Source organism: Pipistrellus kuhlii, unplaced genomic scaffold (assembly GCF_014108245.1).
Source record: "Pipistrellus kuhlii isolate mPipKuh1 unplaced genomic scaffold, mPipKuh1.p scaffold_m20_p_14, whole genome shotgun sequence".
In the NCBI taxonomy this organism is placed as follows: domain Eukaryota; kingdom Metazoa; phylum Chordata; class Mammalia; order Chiroptera; family Vespertilionidae; genus Pipistrellus; species Pipistrellus kuhlii.
Genome location: NW_023425449.1, coordinates 2,263,299 through 2,272,500, shown reverse-complemented (window position 1 = coordinate 2,272,500; position 9,202 = coordinate 2,263,299). Strand labels below are relative to the sequence as shown.

General features: G+C 62.8%; 2 protein-coding genes across 4 annotated transcripts in view; one reads left to right on the top strand and one right to left on the bottom strand.

Annotated features, from left to right (window-relative positions):
- TG (thyroglobulin) overlaps positions 1–9,202 on the top strand; it is a 131,951-nt gene that overhangs the window by 100,096 nt on the left and 22,653 nt on the right. The window lies entirely within an intron of this gene.
- SLA (Src like adaptor) overlaps positions 1–9,202 on the bottom strand; it is a 43,163-nt gene that overhangs the window by 24,545 nt on the left and 9,416 nt on the right. The window contains exon 1 of one of the 3 annotated variants that reach the window (XM_036437533.2): positions 5,722–5,966. The exons of 1 other annotated variant lie outside the window; for it this stretch is intronic. The gene's annotated coding sequence lies outside the window, so the exon portion shown is untranslated. Of the gene's footprint in view, positions 1–5,721; positions 5,967–9,202 lie in introns of those variants that run through there. One more of the 3 variants, XM_036437534.2, reaches the window with a different exon arrangement.

Sequence of the window (9,202 nt, the reverse complement as noted above, 5' to 3'; positions counted from 1 at the left end):
TGTGAGCCATGCCCCACGGGACCGTGCAGGGTCCTACATTGCAGTTATAGCCAACGTGGAGGTGCGTTTGGCGAGATAAGATGGCCGAAATGTCAGCCCGAGTCCCTGGGAGACTGGGTCGGCTGCTCCCTCCTGGGCAGGCTGAGCAAACCCCGGCCCTCCTCGGCCTCGGGGCCCTCGACTGCGATGGGGAAAGTCGGCCTGTGGACCCGGGTCGTGCCCGATGCTGCCTGCCTGCCATCTGGCTCGGCACCAGGCACAGGCGGTGCTGGGACGGGGGCTCCACCTCGGCTGGTCCACCTGCCCGGGATCTGCAGGATTTCCGGGGGCCCCCACCACATCCTGACCTCGCCTGGCAGGTGTGTGTGCCCCGTCATGACCCACATTGCTCCCTGCTGCCTCCGGGCAGGTGCAGCCCAGGGCCCGCCGCCACCCTGCCCCGCCAGGGAGGCCGCCAGCAGCCTGGCCTGACCCGGAGCCCGGGCTGCAGAGCCACGTGGAGGAGGCCTTGGGACTCGCTCGCCCGGGTTATGTCACCCCTTCGGGCTGCAAGCTTTAAGAAAGATTCCCCCGAAACTCCAAACGTGAAACAGAGAAAAGCAACTGCTGGCAACTGCCTCCTGATACCACAGCCCAATCCCAGGCCGTCCTTAAGCACCGATGGAAAAGGAGGCGCTCGATGCCCTCATGGTACAAAGAAAAGGCTCAGAGAGGGCAAGCGGCCTGCTCAAGGGCACTCCGCTTGCACACGCTCTGTAAGCGTGCCCGCCCCAGAGAGTTGGCGTCCGTCCACCCGCTGCCCCCTCAGGCCAGCTCTCAGGCCCTGAGCCTGCGTCCTGAGCCCCAGCCTCAGTGCCCGGAAGGGGATCTCCTATCCTCTCAGGCAGACAGGGACGCTCGGCTTTCCCCTCAGGCCCGGGAGATGTGTCCTATAAAATGTGTTAAGGTCCTTGTCGGAGGCCGTAGGAGGAAGCCCGCTCCCGGGCCGGTTGGCGCTGGGGAAAAAGCCAGCGTTCCCCTTACGAAACCACTACACTCCTTCCCCTTGGCTGTATTTTTAAAACGGGCACAGCCCTCTCTTCCCCGCTGGGCCTTCACAGGGAGGATCAGCGGGCAGGGGTCCCGGGATGAGCTCGCGAAGGGGGTCTCCGAGGCTGTCCCCACCCAGACGGGCGCACGCCCAGGCCAGTGTCCTCGCTGCCCAGACCCGGCTGAAGTCTGTGAAGTGAGGTCTGACTTCCTACCTCCTGGAAATCAGAAGTAACCCCACCCCCGCAAACACACACACACACCCATTTCTTTCTTTCCTAGATCAGCTTTTCATACACGGAGGCCCCTCCCGCCCACGACACGGGGCTGTCTGTGGCTCTGCTGGACCCCGAACACGTTTTCCGCCAAAAGCCACGGCGAGCGTGGGGTCAGACCCCAGGCCAGGTCCCCGACACCCGCACCCCCGTCAGCCGGCTGACCTTACAAACACTGCCGATGGGAACAGCCGGAGAGACAGCTGTTTTGAGGGCAGGTCGCACCCGCGCGCAGTCCAGCACCGTAGGGAATCAGGGAGTTGGAAGCGGGCCTTTTCCTCTCATGGCAAAGAGGGGGTCCTGGGACAGGCAGGGTCCGTGGGAGAGGAGGCGCTGATGGCCGAGGGGACCGAGGGGCCCGGGGACTGTCCCGCCTGTGATTTGCTTATCAGATCACATTTCCCGGCAAGGCTGCTCTGTGCTGGGCAGCCACACGCGCATCACCAGCGGGGCCCTACTGGTGTCGGGGTGATGGAAACCTGGGGTCTGTCTCCCAGGAGCTTTGCCTGTGCCGAGCCTACTGCCCCGGGGGTGTCGTGTGTGTGTGTGTCCCGCCCTGAGTCTCTCCTGAAAACACTCAGGTTGCCGAAACCGGTTTGTCTCAGTGGGTAGAGCGTCGCCTGCGGACTGAAAGGTCCCAGGTTCCATTCCGGTCAGGGGCATGTGCCCTGGTTGCGGACACATCCCCAATGGGGAATGTGCAGGAGGCAGCTGATGGATGTTTCTCTCCCATCAGTGTTTCTAGTTTTCTAACCCTCTCTCTTACTCTCTGTAAAAAACTCAATAAAATATAGATTTTTTTAAAAAAAAAGAAAAGAAAAGAAAACGCTCAGGTGCCCTGGTGAGGCGGGCGGGGCTGCTCTTTCTCCGCTCGCCTCCCCTCCTCCCTCCTCGGACCCCTGCCGTGCCCTCATCGTGGGTGATCATTGCACCGAGGATCTGTGCGTGCCATGGTTTGGTGAGTGATGCGCTGCTGTGAGGACGGTGTGTGCGTGCCCGTACGGAGACAGACACCCATCGGAGACAACCAAAGGGCCCCTCTGCCCGGAGAGACCTCCCCTCTCGTGAATGGCAGGAACCAAGGTCCCAGCACGCCCCCAGCTGGTCCCCCAGTCCGTAAGAGGTGGAGGCAGGATTCGAACCCGGGAGCCCGGCGGGCCCCTCCCTGCCAGGCTGGGGGGCAGAGGGCGCGGAGGGAGGGTTGCAGAGGCCGGCTGTCCTCTGTGGTGACCAGCTTACGCTCACACGGCCCCACTCAGAGTGCAGAGGTCACGTGTGTGACAGACGCCCAGCGGGCAGACCCCGGGCGTGCTGGCAGAGGTGCTGACGGAGCAGTGACCGAGGGCGGGCCCTGGCACCCCCGCGCCTGGGGCTGGTATTGTGTTTCCAGCTGATTGTGTGCCTGGGAGGGGTGCCGGGGGAAAGGGCCCATCTGTGAGTCAGGAAGGAGAGTTAAACTGACCGGACTCCCCCACGGAGCTGGTTCCCCTGGGCGCTCTGTTTTGGGGTCCGTTTGTCATTACATATCTGTTTCTCTGCGGGCTAAAAGCCCCACGTGGCACACAGCCTGAGGACACAGTCCCTGCCCTGACATCCCTGGATGAAAAGCCACTGCCTGGCAGGGGCCCGGCCCACAGCACGCGCTTCCGCGGTCCGGCCTGGCGGTCGAAGCAACCGTCTGTCTGTGACGTGCCCAGCGCAGGGCTGAGCGTCCAGGGGCGGCCGGGCCCTCGGAAGGTGGTCCTTCCCCCTAAGGACAATCGGGGCGGGGGGGGGCAATCCCCACCTGCTTTTGAAGCTCAGAGTCTCCAAGCTTTGTCCCCACACCCCTCGCCCTCCTCTGGCCGCAGCCTCAGCCGCCTGGAAGGGGCCCAGAGGGACTGTGCCTCTGCACAGCCGTGTGACAGCGGGAGTGAGCCGCTGGGGCCTCACAGTGTCCGCCTGTGGCTCTGGTGACCGGCGTGAAATCAGCCCCGCCTTCCCCTCTCACCGCCCCCGCCCCGGCGTTCCCAGCTGGGAGGAAGTGGTTTGGACCCAGTGTACTCACTGCCTTGGGACATTTAGGGAGGAGCTAGAGGGAGGAAGACAGTCACACAATATGGCCTGAGTGCATATTTCTTAGCAGAAGGGATGGACGGGCGATGGACGGGTGATGGACGGGTGATGGAAAGGCTATGGAAGGGCGATGGACGGGCGATGGACGGGTGATGGAAGGGCTATGGAAGGGCGATGGATGGGTGACGGACGTGTGACGGACGGGTGATGGATGGGTAATGGACGGGTGATGGACGGGTGATGGCCAGGTGATGGAAGGGGGATGGAAGGGTGATGGACGGGTGATGGATGGGTGACGGACGGATGATGGATGGGTGATGGATGGATGGATAAAAGCACTAACAGGGCCCTCAGGTTGCTGACAAGAACCCCACGGTCTGGCCTGACACGCTGGAAATTCCTAAGAGAATGTTAAGCGCCAGCTCCTCTCGCCGCCAGCGGACGTAAATTCTTGCTGCGTGTCAAGCGAGAAATTAAAACCCCGCAGCATTGATGAATGCAGGACGCTGGCTGGGGTTCCCTGGAATGAATAATTTTTAAGTCTCTGAGAAGCACACCCTCTGTCCCCCTGGGAATAATGCCGCCAGCTCTCAGCACGCCGAGGGGGGGACGCCATCTGTGAGGAAGCTGGTGTGTTTGCTGCCGTGCCCGCCTCCCCACGCCCGCCCCACTGCCCGCGTCCCGCGGAGAAACACGCAGGAGCGGGCACCAAGAGACACGGAGAAGGCGTGTACTTATGTCACAGCTCTCAACCCCCGCCGCCCAGAGCCGCCCGCGCCCCTGGGTGTCCTTCAGGGGCCAGGGTGCAGGACACTGTGAGCAGCCGCCCTGCCACCCTTTGGCACTCAGCACCTCCTGCCTACTGCGTGCGACTTCACCTGGCCACAGACGCACAAGGAGGCCCGCCTTCTTTTTAAGAAAAGGAAACAGACACTCAGAGAGGCAGAGTGACTTGCCCAGAGTCACACAGCGCACTGGTGGCTGAGCCGGAATGTTGGCTGGGGGAGAGGGGACGGGGGCGGGGTGGGAGGTCACTGCCTTAGAGGCTTTCCAGGAAGCAGTCTCGCTGCCCCAGTGCTGGATCGGTTTAGGACGCGGGAGCCTACACCGATGCCGGCCTGTCCGCTCCACGGGGTTTTAGGGTTACCCGCAGCCTGCCTTTCAGAACGCACGGAGCATGCTCCTCGCTGGAGAAGGCCGGTTGGCAGAGGTTCTGCCAGAACGTTGGCCTGGGCTCACCTTTCCAAAGGGGACAGGACCGCGGCCCCGGAGAGAGGCCGCAGCCGGCACCGCACGGCGAACCACAGAACGACCCTCGTTTTGGCAGCACGCGGGGTGGGACTCTCCCGAAACGAAGCGCGCTGCTCCAGAGGCACACTCTCCGCTCCCCGCCCTGGCTCCTCCTGGGCTCTGCCACCCCAGAGCCCCTCTCCGCTGTGTGACGTGGATGAACCACCGAACCGCTCTGGGCCTCGTTTGCTTATTTGTCAAAAGCAAAGGATGATCGTAATCTCGGAGAATCACGCGGAGGATGGCGGGGCAACAGCCTTTCCTGCAAGGCACCTCCCGCCTCTGGGCACGGGGACGCCGCCCCCTCCCACTCCCACCCGCGACCCCCATTCGGGACATTCGCGCCCAACGCCAAGGTCACTTCCCTGCCCACGGGGACTTCTGGACACCCAGGCACCCCGAAACGTGTGGAGTGTGCCCCCTCCCCTCAGGGATGCTAATTCTCCCCAAGCCTCCTCTCACCTCACCCCCACCCCACACACTCACCACCGGCTGATTCTCATGGCTCTTCCTTACCAGGCCAAGCCGGCATTTCCCAAGGACCAGCCTCACAGCCCCGCTCCCCGCAGCTCAGCCTCCCGGGGCTCCCTGCGCCCCAGAGGGCACTGCTCTGCACTGGCCTCGGCCCCCGGGCCCCTCCTGGGTGTGTGCGCCACCCGGCACTTTGCATATGCCAGCCCGTGCCCCCTTCCCAGCGCCCGGGGCCATGGGCCCAGGATCTCCACTTTCAGAGAAAATAAAGGCCTGGCACAACTGCAGTGACTCACCCGGGGTCACGCCGCTGGGAGGCAGAGAGAGCAAGCCCGGTGCCCGCGGGGGAGTCTGCCGGCTGCCCAGGAGGGCACTCTCCCCGGGAGGACTGTGCCCGGCCCTTCTCGGCCCTTCTCGCCTGTAACTGTGCCCAGACCTTCCTCCCCGAGAGCCTGGATGTTCCGGGCGCCCTGCTGGACGTGGGGCCACCCCGGAGACACCGCCTGCCTGTTCTCACAGAGACTCCGCTCCCAGACGTCACCCCCCTGCCAGCTGCCCCCCCTCCCCGACCCCCGCCTCGTCCCCCAAGCCCCCAAGATACCTTCAGAGGCTGGCCATGGTCTCCCCGGGAGCAGCTGGCGAGGGTCCCGGCACGGCCTCTCCGTCAGCAGAGTGAGCGGGGGACCCGGCCTCCCCGGGGTGTCCACGAGCCCATGCTATCGAGAGGAGCAGCAGTTGCTACACCCGCCACACACTTCCTCTGCGAGGAGCGGGCGGCGCGGGCCGCGGGGGCAGGTTCCTGTTTTCAGAGCGCCGGGCAGCCTCCTCTCCGCGGACGGCCAGGGGGCGGCCTTCTGCACGCGTGTGCACGGCCTTCTGCTCGCGTGTGCACGGCCTTCTGCTCGCGTGTGCACGGCACGCGGGGACACGGGCAACTCCGCACCGCGGCCAGGCCCCGCCCAGGCTCTGGGGCGCATGCTGTCTCTCATTCAAAGGCGGACGGAGGGGGCTCAGGGGCTGGGCTCAGGGCCCTGGAGCTGGCGGGCCCACGGAGCAGCAGCTTCTCTTTTCTCAGTTTCCCAATGTCCGCCGCTTCCTCACGCCGCTGCCACGCCAGCCCCAGCGCAGAGCTCAGGGAGGGCAGGGCACATGGGCAGAGGCTGGAAACAGTGACCCCAGAGGCCCTCTGCAGAGACACTGGGACGGCAGGAAGCTCGGGTGCAGGTGGACGCTGACCATGTCGCCTGTGTGATGCTTTACCAGACCTTGGGTCAAGGGAAGAGCACTAGAGAGACAGAAGGACTGGATGGGGACGATGGGTGGCACTTGAATTTATAAGCTGCACATTTGATAATGCCATGTCCGTGCGGATTTTCTGGGGCTGATGGGCCGCCGTGGCGATGGGGCTGATGGGTCACCCTGGTGATGGTGCTGATGGGTCGCCGTGGCGATGGGGCTGATGGGTCACCCTGGTGATGGTGCTAATGGGTCGCCATGGTGATGGGGGGCTGATGGGTCACCCTGGTGATGGTGCTAATGGGTCGCCATGGCGATGGGGCTGATGGGCCGCCGTGGTGAGGGGGCTGATGGGTCACCCTGGTGATGGTGCTAATGGGTCGCCGTGGTGATGGGAGCTGATGGGTCACCGTGGTGATGGGGCTGATGGGTCACCGTGGCGATGGGGCTGATGGGTCACCGTGGCAATGGGGCTGATGGGCCGCCATGGCGATGGGGTGAGAGTGTTGGCTCTTAGCAGAGAGGCTCCTGCTGAGGTTCCTGGAGGCGAGGATGTCTATAATTTTCACTCACAGAGAAAGGGAGAGAAAACATAAATAAAGAGGAAAAGAGAAAGACAGTAAACGTGGCAAAATGTGACTGTGAGAGGAAACAGGTGGAGAGCGTGTGTGCATTGTAACATGTTCATTTTTCGATGGGTTTACATTTTTTTTAAAATGACAATATCTAGCCCTGGGCAGCGCGGCTGGATCCCCAGTGAGGGGCATGCAGGAGGCCACCGACTGCTGTTTCTCTCTCACATCAACATTGCTCCCTTCCTTTCCCAGCCTTTCTCTCTAAAATCAATAAAAACGTAGTCCAAAAATACCAGTATATGGCTCCCCACTCAAACCGTGCGAGTCTCAGGCAGGAAAGCCCAGGCACCTGGGGCCTAAGGGATTGTGGGTGGCAGAGCTAGGACCGCTGGGTGACTTGCCCGGAGTCCCACAGCTGGGCCTGGCACGGAACCTGCCGGTGTCTCTGGCCGGTGACCCGCAGCCCCAGCCCCACGGGGCCGGCTCGGCCGCCAGGGGAGAGCCATTTAGAAACCCCACGTGGCATAGCGATCGGAGGCGAATTGAAAACATCGGGGCCGCGTCTAAACTTAGCCGGCGCCCTGTCCTAGAGAGATGCCTCCTCAGACACCTTGTGCAACGCCGTGCGCGGGGCACCCTGGGAGGGCGCAGAGGAAACGGTGCAGAAGGCGGGCGGAGCAGGCCTCTTGCCTAGAAGGGGAAGCGGCCCGGCAGAGAGAGGCGTCTGTCGGGATTTTTCCCCTCAAAATTCTCACAGGGGCAGGAAGGAGGAGCGAGCTGATTGTCAGAAGGCACGAGCTTTGGGGCAAGTTGAAAACAAACAAACAAAAAACACATTTTCCCAGAATCTGCTGAGTTAGAAGAAATTCATTCCTTAATTTAATCATTTGTTTAATGTAACTTCATTTGTCCAATGGATCCAGCTGTGCACAGACCACCAGCAAGAGCCCCGCCCGAGTGGAGCCCCCGTTTTGGGTGGGGAGCCTTTCCCGGGCTTTTCTAAAGATGGGAATGCGGCCGCTACCGGCGATGGCGACGGCGGGAAGGAGAGGAAACGGTTAGTAAGACAGAGGGGCCCTCCCGCAGGGGTGGTGCGGTGGTTAAGCGCTGACCTATGAACCAGGAGGTCACAGTTCCATGCCTGCTCAGGGCACAGGCCCTGGGAGTCTTCCGGCCCCTCAGGAGCAGGATGTGCACGTCGGAGTCTGGAACAGGAGTGGGGTCCGAGGCATTTGGGAGCCGTGTGATCTTCACGGCGTTCTGCCTCTCTCTGTGAGTCTGCGAGGTGCTGCTCTCCCCATCTCCTTCCTGGGTCTGGAGGCTCCACAGGAACTTGTGTCTGACCAGCTAGCGTGGTGCAAGGCACAGAGCGGGGGTCCTGGGTACGGACTCCACCCCTTTTCCTTTCCAAGAGGAGCATACACTTGGGAGGACAGGGACACATCTCTCTCACGCCTGACCCTGAGCCTAGCACCACGCCTTGCGCCGAAGAGGTGATCCAGAAGTAGCCGTCGAACTAGCGGATGACTGAGTGAGTGAAGGAATGCAGGGGAGGGGTGTGCCTTCTAAACGAGAGCCCACTTCGTGGTGATGGCCTTTTCCCTGGGGAAGATGGGGCTCACCCTGAACCCCCCGGGGGCCTTCAGACCCACGGCTTCTCCAGACACGTCCGTTATTCGGGAGCCACGTCCAAAGCTGGGTGAGGGGGTCCGTGTGGCTGAGCCAAGGACTCCAGACATGTTTACGTCTCCGGGCCTTTGTGGGTGTCTCTGGGAGGCCTCTCAGCGCCGAGTGCCTCCTCTCGGGAGGAGAAGTAGGAGCTTCCTTCCACCATCCATCGCGGCCGTGGAGTTGCACAAACTTGTTGATACACCCGAGCTGTCCTCTTGCTCAACCCGCCCGCTGCCTCCACCGGGGAGGCCCCCCGGAGCTCAGCTTCCTGAGGGGGCCGGGGGCCAGAGGGCCTCCCGGGGCTGGGGAAGGTCGCCGTTGCAGCTTTGCAATGTGGCAACGTTGGCTTCCTGGCTTCCTCTTGATGCACGCGTGCACAAGCCCCTTTGTTCCCCACCTCTGACTCGGCGTTCTTTTATGTAAATGAACCTTGTTTTCGGGAAAGAGAGCCTCAGGCCAGCGGGAGGCCGAGCCCTGGGAGGACAAGGGCGCCTGGGAGACGTGTGCTGCCTTCAGGGCTCCGTGGACAGGGCCAGGGGTCACCCACCCACGTGTCAGGGCAGCGCCGTGAGGGGTCCAGTGAGGAGGGAGTGGAGGGAG